The sequence below is a fragment of the Helianthus annuus genome, chromosome 2 (genome assembly GCF_002127325.2).
Source record: "Helianthus annuus cultivar XRQ/B chromosome 2, HanXRQr2.0-SUNRISE, whole genome shotgun sequence".
NCBI classification, from domain to species: domain Eukaryota; kingdom Viridiplantae; phylum Streptophyta; class Magnoliopsida; order Asterales; family Asteraceae; genus Helianthus; species Helianthus annuus.
In genome coordinates, this window is record NC_035434.2 from 35,062,899 (window position 1) to 35,075,504 (window position 12,606).

A 12,606-nucleotide genomic window follows, 5' to 3' on the forward strand; every position below is an offset into this window, starting at 1 on the left:
TGGGCTGGGGACTTGGGGACTTCTTTTTGGGCCGATGGGTGAAAGACTTTTGGTTTTTGTTTTTCTTTGGAGTGGGCCGAAAACAATAGATATGCAGCAAAAGGGTTTTGACGGCAAAAAATATTAACACAAGGGGGGACCATCATAAGACGGCTGGAACATCATCATCACTCACAATATTGAGAGAGACACATCCGGCCTTTGAAGATCAACCAACCGAGATGAGCGGCTAAATCTCTCGTGGAAACTTCGGGTGAATGATTCTTGTGAGACACTTTTAATTCTAGTTTCTGTTTGTATTGAGATTTGGATTTGTAGTCGGGTGACAGCCGACTATTTGCGTGATTATATAATTTGTGTGACAGACAAATCCTGAGTGACGTCAGAGTTATAATTATGTGTTGAATCCAATTATGCTTTTGTTGATTGAATGATTCCTATGTATGTTTGTTTTAATATTTATCTGATCAATTAATATTAAGATTTTGAACTGCATCGGTAATTGGTAGATGTGACAGATTTACTATTCAATCAATAGCATCCAATAAAATCCGAACTAGGTTATTCGTAATTACAGAATCTGAATCCCGGAGTGCTCACCTTTTCTCATCATTGTTTATTACAACTCAATCTTTTTCTCAATTTTTATTTGTTAATTTAGATAATTCTTATAATCAATCACACCGATTTCCCAATTCAGTAGTAATTAATTAATACTTTTCATTCGACACTTTCCACAATCCTCCTCTGGTTCGATATCCGACTTACTCTAGCTACCTAGTTTATTTCGGTTTTTGCATGTCACTAACGACAGACATCAAAATGGCGCCGTTGCCGGGGAGGCGTGCGCAAAGTGTTTAGTGTTAAGTTTTAGTTTTAAAAATAAAAAAAAATCCAAAAATAGTGTCAGTTTTGTTTGTTTTGTTCAGATTTATGCGTGGTGCTTGTGTTTTTTGTGTTTGTGCAGGATGACAGATCTTACAATATTCTGCAGCTCTCTTAGATGCATTTTGTGCAGGGAACCACTTCACCCGTGTATCGGTTGCCACGAGGCCCGATTTAGACGGGAAAAACCGAAATTGGAAGAACCACCGATGCCTTGCTATGATAATCCTTCCCCTCCACCATATTTATATGATTCTGATACAACGGTGGAGGATGGTTATTACTCTGACGGATGGGATCGGGACGAGGATGCTTATTATGAACCAAGGACGGATGGATGATGTTTCTGTTGCGGTCGTGACCATACTTCTTATTATGATGATGTGTGCGCGGTGTATTTGGAAAATCCAGAGTATTGGAATAAAAAAATGATGGACGCGTACATCTCAACACCGTATCAGGGATACCGACAGTATCATCCCGAGGAATATTCTAAGCCCGAGGGTGTGTATGCTTATCCGACCGAGGAGGAGAAAAAGCTTGCTATGTTGGAAGCGAGGTTGTCCAAACTCGAGCAGTATTTATTAGCACCCAACCTTTCTGATGAAGATCGAATCAGCTGCCTAGTTTCCAAGTGTTAGAAATTAAAAATGAAGATAGAAATAGAAGAGCGCCTTTCACCATTACCTGATGACATTAGAGATTATTCTCACATGAAGGAGGAGGTTGTGGAGGATAACACCACACCAATGAATCCTTTATCTGATGAAGAGTCACTGGTGGATCAGATGGTGTGTGAGGATGAGGAGGCAGAGCAGTCTGAGGAGATAAATATGTGTACCGAACCTCTTCCCATATCAATCATTCAAATTAATAAGTGTGGGGAAGAGGGTTCGAGTAAAAAGATGAGAAGGGTGAAACAACAAGACGTCAAGGTATATCTCATGAAGTGGATTAGTGAATCCCGCAGGTGCAGTCTGAACATGCCAATTATACTGACAAACCTATGGAGATGGCATGTAAATTTCCGTGCATTCATGTGAAATACATTGGGTAAATGTGCATTGAGACCACCGTAGTGCATATCAGGTACGGTCTGGCTGAAGACCTTTAAACTTAGCGCTCTCGGGAGGCAGCCCGAGGATGTAGAGTTTGTACTTTGTTTTGGTTTTGTTTGGTGTGTTGTGTTTTGACAGGTTCCTACGATTCTTTCTTCACGGATGCAATGAATCAAGTGTGGGGATGTTTGGCAACATCCCCGATGAGATTTCAAAGAATCTATGAGGGGCGTATGTTCCTGTCCGATCACAGCAGCTGCCCCGCTACAGACACTTGCTGATTTACTGATCAGGTCAATGTGTTTCTCTATCCTTTATTTTATTTGTTTTTGTGTTTTTGGTGGTGTGAAATTTTTGTGTTGGGAGTGGTTTCTTTGTGTTGAGTCGTCTAGTTATTAGCCGTTCATGGTTTGCGGGTGGTATCTCTCGAGTTTAGATTATAAATTGCACCATACATTGGGGACAATGTATCTCAAGTGTGGGGATGCGGTAACTCGAGAAAGGGTTGATACGACTATTGATCTTAAAGGCTTGAAGGGTTGAAATTTTGTTTAAAGATTGAAAATTTTTGTTCCTCAAGTATGCTTGAACTACATGAAAACCAACATTTTCAATCGCTAATGGGTTCCTACTGATATTAAGCGAACTTAGATCCCTAGTCATGGTCGTTCCTTTAAGTTTCATGAGAGTATTTCTGACAAGTTAAAAATAAATAGTTGAGAAGAGATGCCTAACTAGGGGTAACATGCTTTAGGAATTACACAAGCTACGTGTCGGTAACCCATATTTCTTTTGTTCGGTGAGATATTTGAGCCTACTTAATGGTTAGTTGAATTGCTATAATTGTTCAATTGTTGAGTGTAGGCCATATGTTGCTTTGTGTTAGAACTTGTGTGGTTTGATACGTGCCGAGACTGTGATTTAACGTATGCATAGATGATAAAGGCATTAGGATCCCTTCCATTGCGTTATATATTGATTGTTTACCCACCCACCTTAGTTAACCATGTTGAGCCTTTTACCCTTCGTTTGATACACCTTGTGTGACTCGTTTGCTTACCAACCATGAATGACAAGTACATGTTAGATGTTTGTTGAAAAAAAAAAGAAAAAAAAATTAAAAATTAAAAATTAAAAAAAAAGAAAAAAAATGAAATGAAAAAAAAACGAAAAAAATAAAAGTATTATTATGTTTGTGTTATATAAATGGGTCGAAAATATCCCAAAGTGTTAGTAGTTATTGTGAATAAAGTTGTCATGGTTTGGTATGTTCATTTGTGTTCGCCAATAAACATAAAAACCCAAAATATATTCCTACCTTTACCCTAAGCCCAAAACCCGAAAGTCCTTTTAATATGTGCTACGTTATTTGATACAGTGGAAGTATGATTGCTATGCAAGCTTATGATTGCAAAGTAGTATATTTGGTTTTGAGCGAAATATATACTAGCACATTACACGCTATCCTTGATTAAACCGAGAGGAGTGATTATTGTGAGGGGCGTGTGGCATGTGTGTAGTAATATAAGCATGTTAGTTTTAGTTAGGTAAATCTTAAGTTTTTTTAAATGCATATCACTTATTTGTCAGATTGTCAATCTCGATTGTGTCAGTCTATGGGACGGGTATGACTTGGGACCTTAAATTGCTAATTCGGTAAGGGATTTAATGGTGATTTGTTAATAAGGTGAGTAATGTTTGTAATGGTTGCTTGAGGACAATCAATGATAAGTGTGGGGATGTGATGGAAGGTGTGAAACCCGAGTGTTAATGTGCGTATTTTGTGTGAATTATTGTCGATTAAGTGATTATGTGCTTGGAATATGTTCACTACGTGTGTTTGTGGGGTTTACAGGTAAATCACCTAATTCGGTGAAGTTAGAGAGCGTTGTGATGAAGCGGAACTACCGGGGATGATGAACAATGCGAAAGATATCATTCGATATATATTCGGGTACTTAAATGGAAGTTGAAAACAAGTAATATATGGAGCCATCACACAAGTGGGAAAGTAATTATTATTTTCAATTCATCATCACGTGTTGAGGGGATCAAGGTAGCATTATATCACATCATCCTTGCTATTAATTACTCCTATGATTCACAAATTTAAGAAAGACAGCCAAACATGTTCCAGTATCAACATCACGTAGCCCACGCTTTAGTTTTGTAGCTTACGCTTGGAAAGAATAAAAGGAACAGAATATACAAACCGTAGCGCACGGTTTTGTTCCGTAGCCTACGGGTAGAATTAAAAAAGGCAGCACATGTCATCTTACAACATCACGTGGAACATGACAATGGGTCGACATATTGGACATTGGGCCGACATTATCAAAGAAAATCACGTGGACTTTGGCGGTTGTTTATTGGAACACACAAACAACATCTTTTGGCGGCAGACATGAGGAGAAATTAATAACATCACTTCAATTGGTGCTTTGGGGGATTTTTATGTTCTTGAATATTAAAAAAAATCTATCCTCATACATATACATGACACGCATACAGTTGGAAAAGAGAAGGCAAGCATGCACATGTTGTTGGTTGAAAGTTATTAAAAGGAAAACTCTAATTCACGTGCACATGTGGGCTGGGGACTTGGGGACTTCTTTTTGGGCCGATGGGTGAAAGACTTTTGGTCTTTGTTTTTCTTTGGAGTGGGCCGAAAACAATAGATATGCAGCAAAAGGGTTTTGACGGCAAAAAATATTGACACAAGGGGGGACCATCATAAGACGGCTGGAACATCATCATCACTCACAATATTGAGAGAGACACATCCGGCCTTTGAAGATCAACCAACCGAGATGAGCGGCTAAATCTCTCGTGGACACTTCGGGTGAATGATTCTTGTGAGACACTTTTAATTCTAGTTTCTGTTTGTATTGAGATTTGGATTTGTAGACGGGTGACAGCCGACTATTTGCGTGATTATATAATTTGTGTGACAGACAAATCCTGAGTGACGTCAGAGTTATAATTATGTGTTGAATCCAATTATGCTTTTGTTGATTGAATGATTCCTATGTATGTTTGTTTTAATATTTATCTGATCAATTAATATTAAGATTTTGAACTGCATCGGTAATTGGTAGATGTGACAGATTTACTATTCAATTAATAGCATCCAATAAAATCAGAACTTGGTTATTCGTAATTACAGAATCTGAATCCCGGAGTGCTCACCTTTTCTCATCATTGTTTATTACAACTCAATCTTTTTCTCAATTTTTATTTGTTAATTTAGATAATTCTTATAATCAATCACACTGATTTCCCAATTCAGTAGTAATTAATTAATACTTTTCATTCGACACTTTCCACAATCCTCCTCTGGTTCGATATCCGACTTACTCTAGCTACCTAGTTTATTTCGGTTTTTGCATGTCACTAACGACAGACATCATTGCGCTGTCCTAAATCAAGACCACAATGTAAGGTTTACAAGTTCATAACTATGTCGTACATCATCAATGACTATGGGCCACATCGCCCTAGTCCAAACTATCAAATCAGTGACATCAACAACCAATATACATAACATCAAAAATCATAATCATCCAAAATGCGGTCTCCAAAAAGGCTGTATAGTCTGCACAATCGCGGTCCTCTCATCAAAAGTCTACCTGCGTCGTACAAAAAGGCCTAAGCTGATGGCGGTGGAGGAGGGGGGAAACGAGAAAAGAGTAAACGTCGCATATGAAGCCAGTCCTCCTCCATAGCGCGATGAGAGCGCATCAAGTATGCTATCTGTTGCTCAGGAGTCCAAAAGCGAGCGGCAGAATCGGGTGAAAGTGGACGCGGAGGGTGTGATACTGCAGGTGGAGTCTGGCACTGGCATGGGAGTCGCTGAGCTTTCTCCAGCTCCTGTACGCGACGGGTCAGCGCCTCCTGCTGTATCATGAAAGATGTGAGAATATCCTCCGTAGAATACCCCACGTGGTATGGGTGATACGGATCAGATGGTGGCATAATGGGGGGCATAGTCCAGATGAGTGGCTCACTAGATGGAGCGAAGGATGGTACAACAAATGGTGCAACAGCGGGAACAACAGTAGGATGAGAAATCTGGGGAACAAACTGATCTCCTCCTGACATGAAAGGTGTGTGACCAAATGGCTGTCGTGATGAACCCTCCCCAGGACATGGTGGAGGTATGTCCTGAAGAAATGTAACAGGAAGATCTGCGCGATGCGCATCTGTGATGTGTGTGGGAAGCAAAGGAACATCGATGGGAGCTGAAACAGGGGCTGAAATGGGTGCTACAGGTGGTGTAACTGGAATCACGAAAGGCGGGTAATCATCGTCATCATCTATCCACCCGTTGCGGGTGTGAGCGTATCGTGGATCAATATGGGTCGCGAAAGGTGCACGGTCGAACAACACTGGCATTGGGTCAGGAAGTGGTGCAACAACAGGATCCTCTAACAGAAGTGGAGCATCAACATGAGCATCGACATCATGATCATCCACCAATGGCGGAGCAACAACAGGATGATCATCAACAGGTATATCATCAACAAAAGGAGCAACAGCAGGTGCATCGGCATGAACAGGGTCATGCTCTAATGCGGGGTCAGGAGCAATGACTGGCTCAGGGGCCACAGCAGGCTCCGGATCAACAAACTCCATGTCAAAATCAGCTGGATCAGCAAACAAAGGATCGACAGGGGCTACAGGATCCTCCAGGGGCTGGTCTAAATGAATGAACTCAATATCATGGTCTGGATCAAAACCAGGTGGAAAAACAGGATCTGAATCATCATCAGCATCATGATCAAACTCAAACCTATGGGTGGGAACCGGTGCAGCTGATGACGCCATGTCCGGGTCGGCGTCGTGTGAGTGGTGCTGCACTCCCTGTGTATGCAAAGATGCGGATGCCACAGACTCAAAGGAGTCTGGAACAGGTGAATGAACGGGAGCCTCCTCTGCAGGAGCATCAGCAAGAAGTAGGATATCACCAGCAGCAATAGGGATCTCACCCTCAAGGTCATCCTCAAGTGGGTCCTCCTCAAATAAATCGGCGTCGTCGTCGGAAACAATATCGATGGGCATATCAACAACAGGATAAGCAGCAAGGGGCACAGGAGCAGGGATCACCGTGAGTGGTAAATCCCCAGCGAGATGGCCATCAACAGGCTCGGCTACGACATCAGGCAGCGCAAAGGGCTGGAAGTCGTCATCGTCTGTGCTGGTAGTATCGGAAGTGTAAACCTCGTGCTCCGATGAAACTATGTCATCTGATACTATAACCATGGGATTTGTAGTGTCTGACTCTCCAGTATCTGACGAAGGCATGATGTCTGTAACATAAACACACATATGCACAAACAATCAATCATATAATCAAATAAACATGTTAGTCACCAATAAGCAATCAAATAGTTCTCCTAGTCCCACTAGTCTAACCTCCCAGCCTCTCAGACTGAATCTCCTAGTCTCTCAGACTACCCTCCCAGCCTCTCAGACTGAACCTCCTAGTCTCTCAGACTAATTCCCTGGTCTCCCCGACCAAAACCTCCCCAATCTTAAAGATTGGCCCCTCAGTCTCCCTGACTGAATCCCTGGTCTCCCCGACCAACCTCCCAGCCTTTAGGGCTGACTCCCTCAGTCTCCCTGACTGAACCTCCCAGCCTTTAGGGCTGAACTCCCTCAGTCTCCCCGACTGAACCATAAATTTTAAGAAAAAGTGCTCAACTTTTGTTTGTAAAAATGTTTTGTATCCGGCATCTGGACGTAATGTATGCAATGCAAAAATGTTTTCGTGAGAGCCGTAGTGATCATAGTCTAGACTCGAGAAGGAATCCTAGTTCGCTATGATCAAAGCTCTGATACCAAGCTGTCACACCTTGGCTTTGCGGAAGCGTGGGTTTATTTGGTGTGACTTCTTAATACCATAGCTTAATCACAACAAAGCTATATGAAATTAAAACGATGATGATCATCCATTACTTCACGTTTTAAAAATAAAATACCACAACATTGTTTTAAAGTTGACACATGCAACGAGAATACTACACAACAAAATAAAATCTTGTTCTTAAGACACAACCACAAACATGAAATAAACACAGTTTAAGACTTGTGACTCGTCCAGGCAAAAGTCACAACCCCTAAACTTGGATGACATCACTCCTCTTACGCAGCATGAAGACATAGCATACCTCGCCAGATCCCTAATTCCCTGAAATACATGTAAGTTGAAAAATCAACAAAAGTTGAGCGAGTTCATGTAAAAGTGAGTATGTAAAAACCTTTATAATACATTTGTATGTACCCTGGTATGTAGCAAATAAGGAAATAAAGAGATCACCAATGGTTTGCAAGGCCATTGATATGTGTGAAGTGCAGTAGGAAGACTCAAACCTAGCAGATTTTTGCGTCGGGCTCAAAGTCACCCCGAGGTCCGTTCTGTTGGGCCTGGATTTGGGCTCGCTACACCCAGATAGATCTACTGCTAATGACCCTCGGTCCTACAATGAGGATTAATGGCCTCCAGTTTCCGCCTACCCACTCACATGATCTAAGTAGTAACCCTCCTTACGCTAACCATACCATGTAAAAAGTATTCGTAATCATAGTAACATGTATTTCACCCCCGAAGTATAAAAACTGAAAACAGTTAAGAGAAAAGGGGGACATGAACTCACAGAAGTGCGTCTCGAAATAGTAAATCCAATCAACCTGCTGCGTGACGACCTACACGTACTAATTTCAATTAGACGGACGGCCGTGCCTTGGCTTAAGGTTTAACGTTTTTGTGAAATAGTTAGACAACTATTTCGTATTACACTTCTTAATTATTAATAATTACATTTCTTCCCAAGGATGGGGGTTTTAATACATGTGCGTTTTTATAATTCCAAAAATATATTTTTAAGTCTCACTTAATAAAATATATTTTAATTCATTTGTCAAAAATATTCTATCTCCAAAATATACATATTTGTAACATCCCGAAAACGGGTTTGGTAATCAAACCACGTTAATAGTAAAAACGGGTAAAATACCGTTAGTGGTAAATATTAACCCGGTAAATATTAGGACTCAAATAAATAAACCTAATATTAGTTAAAAGGGGAATAAATACTTTGAGAAAACAAAGTATATAAGAAGGCCAAATTAACTGGACTTAAAACATAACGGGTTATAACTTCCCGAACCCGTTAAAGTAACTAGGAGTAATTAACCTAGTTAGTAACATGTGACTAAATAAATAATGAATTATAGTTTCATTTGATTAAAATAAAAACACGAGGGACTAAAAAGGGGCAATTGTGAAAGTTGTATGATTAAAACAAAAATAAACCACACCAAACACACACTTAGTGTGTGTCTGGTCGATGTTAAACACAGGGGGCGACCAGGTTTCTCCATCAAACCCCAAATCTCCCAAAATTCACAAATTGAAGCCTCTAATCTGCTCCAAATCAAGTTTCAAGCATGAATTAGTGATCATCTCGTTACGGGGATCAAAAGGTATGCAAAATTGTGGTATTTTGTTGCATCTTGAATTCTAGGTTAAATGTGAAAAATGAAAATTCAGCTTGATTTCTTGATGCATGGATGAAATTAGAAGTAATATGATGTTTAGGGATAAAACCCTAGATGAATTCTTGTTGAAATTTAGTGTGATGATTCTAGCAATTTTGATCACCATAGTAGATGATTATTGAGTCTGTAGAGACTAGATAAACACTAGAATTGTGAATACTATTCTAGTGAAAACTGAATTCATGTGCTAAATTCTAGTAAAAACCATGGTCACCATTGTAGGTGACTAGTGGGTTAAGTAGAATTGATAAACACTAGGAAATTTTGGGTTGTTCTAGTGTAATTTGACATATGCAAAGTTATTTCAGAACTTTAAAGGCAAATATATGTGTTAAATAGTTTGAATGATGAAAAATTCGGGTTATATGACAAGTCATGAGCTTGTCAATGAATTATTTATAGAATATGCCAATAAGGTGTTCGATGTAATGCCTAAGTGAAATTGGGTATCTACTAGTTCATAGATAGAACTTGGTTTGGATAAATGCCTAATAACATGACAAAACGGGTTTCACTTATAGAGGGAAAACCCGTGGATTTTATGAGGTAAAGAAATATAGTGTCTTCGATAATCAAGAACTAGGCTAACTTAGTATTAACAATAGCATGAACTCGAGTTAAAAGATTCGTTAGAACGATAGCTTAAAGGAACGCCCACCGGGTAAATTGAAAATGCCTAAACTAGCTAAGGAACATGAATGTGCATATTAAGGGATGTGTGACTTTCGAAAAGTCAAACTGACCCATAATGCGATAAATGGTAATCTTTGGTTTGAAATGCGTAAGGTGGAATAATCGTATTAAATTGTGATTAAACTAACCACCTTGAAAACAATGATGATAGTTTGACGCGTAACAAGCTAGGTGGAAGCTTGATGAGGGAGCGGGTCAAACAAATCAAGAAGGAAAGGAAAAAGCATAATTCGGACACGAGGTAAGTATATCTTATACTAGTCATATATTTCATAATATCCTTTTTGTCGTATTACGAAAAAGATAATTTATGACGTAAGCCATAGTAGGCTAAAAAGTGTTAAGAAATGGAATTATAAGTAAGTGACCGCACGGTGTAAATCGGAGCGAGTCATATATATATACGAGGTGGTAATAAATATCATCTCTCTAATATAATCGGTCAATTCGGCCAAACGGGTCAAAAGGTGAAATTATCACCCTTTGACAATATCGACTAATGGGTTGTCAAGATGCATGATTTTAGGAAATAAATAGCACATGGCTGCTTACATCGCTATCGCTTAGCAGCCACTAAGGAAAGGTATTGAAACAGGTCAATATATTGATCCGAGCCAGGTGTGTATAATAATACAACTCATCATGTAGAGCTTGGAGTTTTATAATAGTTAGACGAGGTTAAAATAAGATATTCGGTTATCTTTTAGGTAAAGCGAATAAGTTGAGTTATGATTAAGGTGTTTTAGAAACATATTGGTTTCTAAACAAGAATATGGTTAAAAGGTCGGATTTGGGGTTCAAACAAGCACTAATAGTCCTTCGTCGTAAAAGAATGACTAAAATTGACTAAAACGCCCTCGTTGGCTAATTCGAATAAACAACCTTTAAAGGTAGTTTTGAAACGAGTTTTATGATCAAATAAATAATTGGAATAAGTGTAAGAAGCGAAAGATGTAAACTTTCGGTCAAATAACTCTATATGAGTCTTTGCCGTAAATTAGCAATCAGACGAGAAAAACTCGGATTATATAGATCATCTCATTAAGTCCACCACAATTATAGTTGTGGTGGAAAATTACTTGATAAGAATGTTGTATATAACGCTAGAAATGAATGAAAGCGACTTTAAGCTTTAAAGTGCTTAAATACCTTTAACGGGTCAAATTAAGCACTTGAACGTAAACGGGTTCTAACTAAGTAAGAAACCCATGATCTATGAATTATTTGATAGGAAATATTGAAATTATGATTTCCATGAGTTTATGGATCAAGTAAACATGTTTGTTTGATAAAATCGTGAACGGGTCAAAATTTGGTAAAAATGGTAATAAGCCGAAGACTTAAAAGTCTTAAATTTTGTTAATTCGGATGTTGGATTTTGACTCCATATTATGAAGGGTCAAATTACAATCACGTAGGAAGAAACGGTGGGTCAAACGGATAAGCGGTTTGTAAGATACGAAAGTTTTCGTGCCAATTAACGGCAAAATAGGAAAGCTGGAATGCAGGGGCCACCGTAACTTACTAACTTACGGTGCCACCGTAAGTTACGGTGGAGCTGAAGGCCTTACGGCAGCCCCCTACTGATTTACGGTAGGGGCATGTCACACCAGGGGCCACCGTAACTTACGGTGCCACCGTAAGTTACGGTGGAGGCCAGTTGGAAATCCATGTTTTGAGATCAAGAGTTTAACGTTGGGATTCTTTTTCCTTCCATTGTCATTACCGGATTTGTTTAGACTTATTACAATCCCCGTATGACTAAAGCATTTCATGTTTATGAAATGTAGGTTCTTTTTGGATGCCGGAAGACGATCAAGCTCATCGAAGGACCGAACACGATAAAGATACATGCTTCCGCACATTTCCTCGTCGCAAATTTTTAAACGACAAATTCGATCACTTATGTTGAATAACTTATGATTTGTAAAAGTTTTAATAAACTCGTATTTTTATAGTATGTGTAAACTTAATTACACATCTAATTGTTGGTATTTATATATAAAAACCGTTAAATAGTTACTAGAGTGTTACAATATTTTTCCCAAAAATATTATATTTCATTCCATACAATTTCCCAAAATAATACTTTATCAAAATACACATTTAAGAGTATTTTCCGAAATACATAAGTTACATTTTAAGGCTCGTGTGGTAGTAATAATACCGGTGTAACTTAGACATTTATTTGTGAGGGCGTTGGTATTATTTTGGAGTCGTATTTTCATGATATTTCAAGTAATATTATTTTTACTCTAAAAATAATATATATATAGTTCACAAAATAATCATAAAATCACACAAGCGTCTTACTATGAAATATATATTCTAAATATATATTTAACAAGTTTTATTTACGAAAATCTACCTCTGACACTTGGTAATTTTGTAATAAAAATCATGGCGAAGT